Source organism: Alexandromys fortis, unplaced genomic scaffold (genome assembly GCF_014885135.2).
Source record: "Alexandromys fortis isolate MF-2015 unplaced genomic scaffold, M_Fortis_MF-2015_v1.1 scaffold_179, whole genome shotgun sequence".
Classification (NCBI taxonomy): domain Eukaryota; kingdom Metazoa; phylum Chordata; class Mammalia; order Rodentia; family Cricetidae; genus Alexandromys; species Alexandromys fortis.
The window spans coordinates 1203665-1208808 of record NW_026068062.1 but is presented as its reverse complement, the minus strand read 5'-3'; the positions used below and the strand labels follow the sequence as shown (position 1 = coordinate 1208808).

The 5144-nt window shown below is 37.4% G+C and overlaps 1 long non-coding RNA gene across 1 annotated transcript; it reads left to right on the top strand.

Moving 5' to 3' along the window:
- Nucleotides 1-680: 680 nt before the first annotated feature.
- On the top strand, nucleotides 681-4013 carry LOC126487494 (uncharacterized). The gene is made up of 3 exons (XR_007588408.1): nucleotides 681-800; nucleotides 1155-1269; nucleotides 3879-4013. It is a non-coding gene; the product is annotated as an uncharacterized lncRNA (long non-coding RNA).
- The last annotated feature ends 1131 nt before the right edge of the window (nucleotides 4014-5144 follow it).

Sequence of the window (5144 nt, the reverse complement as noted above, 5' to 3'; positions counted from 1 at the left end):
ATTTCATCTGTTGAGAATTCTCTGTTCAGGTCAGTGCCCCATTTTTTAATTGGGTTAATTAGCATTTTAACGTCTAGTTTCTTGAGTTCTTTATATATTTTGGAGATCAGACCTTTGTCTGTTGCGGGGGTGGTGAAGATCTTCTCCCAGTCAGTGGGTTGCCTTTTTGTCTTAGTGACAGTGTCCTTTGCTTTGCAGAAGCTTCTCAGTTTCAGTAGGTCCCATTTATTCAATGTTGCCCTTAGTGTCTGTGCTGCTGGGGTTATACATAGGAAGCGATCGCCTGTGCCCATCTGTTGTAGGGTACCTTCTTAATACCAGAAAAACCAGGTCTAGATATTAGCCACACCTGTTGACAAGCTCCAACTCTCTGACCTTTAGTCAATGGACCCACACCTCTGGGCTCTGTCACAGAGGTCACACATTTAAAAGACAACAAGGAGGACAGGTTACAAGTGAGGTGTTTCAGGGAGGGAAAGGAAAGGGAATACGATGTAATCATATTTTAATTAAAAAAAATAAAAACAAGTTTCATAAAACAAACATTAATGGATGAATGAAATGAAATTGGAAGTTATTGAGTAGCTAATTAACTAATTCTGTTTCTATCTTGTGCCTTTAGATTCTCTTTCCAGGAAAATATTTCCTGTCAGGTCTTCCTGACAAGGCATTTGCATATTGTGGAGCCAGAACAAGAAGTGAAGCATGGTGTCTGTGGTATTAAAGGGACTGAAGTTTGTTCCCAGTGCAAACCGTCAAGGCAGAGATGACCAGGAGATCAATGTGGAAGGGTGCTTCAGGTACCTTGCAAAACAATAAGTCCCCAAGTCAGTGTCAGGCAAAAAGCAACCTTCAGAACTCAGGCATGTGAGTGTGGCTCTGTCCACCCCTATTTAAGACCTCAAAACCACGGGTCCTGAGAGTCAAAGTAAATCATCCACTATATGGGAGGACTAGCAAAGCATCTAAAACTAGAAAGAGAGAAGACAGGAAACTCACTGGACTTGGTTTGGTGGAGCTGTGCAGGGAAAAGAGGAGCAAGAATCAGCCTTTGCTCCAAAGAGATAGTTCCACCAGGTAACCTGCCTGCAAATGATTTTCTACAATGTTTTTTTTTGTTGTTGTGGTTGCTGTTGTTGTTGTTGTTTTAACAGTTTGGGCCCTTACAAAAGACTTGGGCAGTTCTCACCCTGCTGAACTTGGAAGAAAAGAGATGTGGAGCAAATCTGGCACACTGTGAAACTTCCTTCTCACAGCTGGGACCACAGGGTGAGTCTGCAAAGCTCCATAGAATGACCCAGATTAACCATCTGCCAAGGGATGTCATATTCCAGTTACTTTGCTTCTCACAGAAGTCCTGAGTTCCCAAAAATCAAACCCCACATTTTAAAATACAATTTCTTCATTCATTTTCTCCATTATATAACATCTTAAGTTATTAAAATGGTTTTTGTCTCTATCAACAACATAGAGAATAAACTTTGACAAAAACAATCCAGATCAGGGCTAAAGCAATTCAAATTATCTAGAAGAACACTGAAAATCAGCCAAGAGTTTTTGTCTTTGTTTTCAGGGTTGCAGGTAAAGCCTGTTTGGTTGGTTGGTTGGTTAGTTAGTTGGTTGGTTAGTTGCTTGCTAGCTTGTTTGCTTTTCTTGGTAACACATTTTCTAATTTCTAATGAATTTCTAAGATGTGAGAGAGATGGTGCTTTTCTTTCACAAATATATATGAGGGTATACTGACACACACCTTTTATGGCAGTACTTGGTAGTCAGAGATAGGTCTATCACTGTGAATTCCTGGCCATTCTGTTCTGCAAATTGGGTTTCAGGTCAGTCAGAACTCAATAGACCTCTATGTTTGTGTATCAGTGTACATATACATGTTCATGTGTGTGTGCGCGCATGTGCGCGGGACGATAAATTTGTTAAACAAAGTGCTTGTTCAGGCTTTTAAGTGTAAAATGATCCATGGTCAGAAATCCCAAGTATATCTTATGTAGAAAGGTCAGTTCCTTTAATCCTTTCTGACTCTTAGATCCCCCTGTGACCTAAGAGCACATATCACATCTGTTTTTTTCATTGAATGCTTATTTCAAAAATAAAGGGATGAGTATGACCAGAATGTTTTCTATACCTGTATGACATTGTCTAAGAATAAATTGAAAGTTATCTGCTTTCTGATTTATGAATTAAATGTCTCATTTTCTACTTTATTTGTGACATTCTCTCAAAAGTTTACAAAATCTCATATGAAGCGAATCCACCTCCACTCTGTGAGGAGGGGCCAAGGAAGCCATAACCCTGGAGCTTTGCTTGATTTCTTATAGTCTGTTTGTGATCATCATTTTACTAAATGCCATTGGCTATTATCCTACAGGGCACTGTACTGGTGACTGTTCCCCACAAGTTTTTAGAGTTTGAGGAAGAAATTACAATTGAACAAATTATAAAAATGCACTGAACTAAATGCTTCAAAAGCAGGATCTAAAGAGTGGACCTTGAGAAAAGCATCAATATTTTGAAGCTATCTGGAGGAGTTGCCATATACGCTGAGAGGATTTAGCTTGTAGATGGAGGGGAAGATGTCTCTAAGCTGCCAAATTTCTGTAGTTTAGTATGACTGGATTACTGAATTCAATGCAAGGAATTTGAGATGAGACTGTGGTGAGGAGCACACAAACCCAGAGGCTTCTCTATCTCACAGCAAACTGAAATGGAAGACCAATTACTGAAGAATGAATTTCTGACCTCATGTGCATTTCACTCAACAATATATGTGGACTCTTAAAGTGAAAACAGCAACTCTAAACTCAATTTCAAGTAAGTCTAGAGAAGAGAAAATACTTGAGAAAAATATACAACATCTATTTTCAGATTATGTTTTAAGTATCTATTGATTATGGCAAAACTAAGTACAGTAAAATCAATAAGAAAATACAATTAAATAGAAAGAGAGATAATCAGAATTAGATTGCCTATTTACCTAAATTAAAGTCCAGTTGGATTCACATAAATTCATTGCTTCATTTCTTTCTCCCAAGAGGTCATATTTAAGGAAATAAAATAATAATTTATTTTCAGGTTTTTAATTTTAAGTGATATACATAAAATTAAGTTATGTGCATGTTTACTATGGTTGACGTTTGATTAAAATCAAAAGAGTTGCTTTTACTAATAATGCAACATTAACAGGATATTAAAAAACATTTCATTTGTAATTTAGAAAGTGCTGAGTTAGTTATTAAATTATCCTAGGCAATAATAGTTAGGAAACTAATTTTTCTTAAACAGCTGATATCGTGAATTCATACAAAAAAGGGAAAAATAAAAGCCGAAGGACAAGTAAACATCCTTCCAGATGTTCTGCTTCAAAGCGACTAGGTTTGTTTTAGCTGAGCCCAGCAACTCTTCCAGGACATCCTGGGAGATGACATCTCATGCAGGGCAATATATAAAATCAGGTGTTGAGCTCAGAAGAGTACAATTTACTATAACCACTTCTAACAGCCTCAGCAAAAGAAAAATTGTTTCATAAAGAGAAAGAAGACATTCATAACAACCCCTCTTCACAGAGGATGAGAACAATAACTTCGCAAGATAAATGCTCATTTCTTTAAATTTTATGCCTTTTTTTTTGCAAATTGTATGATTTCAGATGAGATTTAAACCAATTTTCTGCAAGTTCGATGTCCTAATCCTTAAGTTCAAGAAATGCTCTACAGTGTGGGATGTAGACTAATGAACATGTACCAACGATAAGGCTTTTTAATTATCTGACAGTGGCAATATTCAAAGAAATTATGATATAGATTTTCCTTTTCGAGCCCTTTCCATTTCTGTGGTAATAATCTCATGTCTCTTATTGTAAATTTTAGAAAACCCCTGGGAATGGATATCTCTCCGGATGTCAAAAGCAGATAGAACTGTCAAGTTATCATGGTGACAGTAGCTGTCCAAGTAGCTAGGAAAACAACGACCATGTCCTGCTGTGATTCTACTTTGTGTGGGGGCCTAAAGGAAGAAATTAAGCATTTGTCAAGAAAATTGCAACAGGTAATAACATATTATGATACTCTGGTCCAAACTTCCATCTGGTTGCTACTAATCTGGTAGCTTATTTGTGTATCTGTTTCTAGAGCTCTCCAAATACATGATAGTACAATAATTGAAATAAAAATATACTCACATATTAATTTAATAACTGCTTAAGAAAACTACTGGATCACAGTAAAATAAGCAGATAAAGGTTTTAAGTTGTATATTCTGAGCTGGTATTGACAATTTTATCTGTGTACCAATATAATCTTTCCCCAGATAACCACTTTTCCTATTTTCATAAGAAGACAAATTTAAATGTTTAAAAAAATAATGTGGGGATTGCTGAATATTTAAAATTAAACTTTATTCTAACGTATTTATTTCCCTTTAGAAAAGTATAGCTAATTACTCAAAATGGAAATAGCCTAATTCGCTTTATCTTAGTTTATCGGCACTGCACAGGGAGAAGGCAACAAATGAATGACCTGATATGAATATAGGGCAGATTGAGGAGTGTTTGAGCTTGGATTTTGACTCCCCAGAAGATTGCAGCTCTGACTCTTCTTATCTGACTATGGCTTGACTGGAAAACAAGATCTTTTCAGATATAATCGAATTAAAATGAGCTGATTAGAACAAAACTAGAGTACGTGTTTGGGCTGTTCTTTACTCAGAGACTGATTCTTCCTGGATTCACGTCTCCACCTCGTAGAAACACACCCAGTGGTCCGGCATTCTGGTGCACACCAACAACTTCTGAGTTCTGTGTGTAATGGAGGAGACGATGACTGCTCCCACTGGGGCTTCTTTCTGCTACAATAAGGCCTCACCTGTTCAGCCGGCAGCACAGGTTAGTGCAGGACGATAATGGAATGAAAAAACGGAAGGCTCTGGAGGGTCTTTTCGGGAAACATCACATAGCCTAGCAGATGAGCAACTATTTCCTCCCTTACCATCTCAAAGAAAGGTTATTAAAGTAGTGATTATCATTAAAGACAGCTCTGACCCAGGGGACTTGGTAAAAATCATTAGGACTTCGCTTACAACTATTTGGCTTCCTGCTCCCCAGTGACTTTTCAGGAAGCCAATTAGCTCTCTGGGAA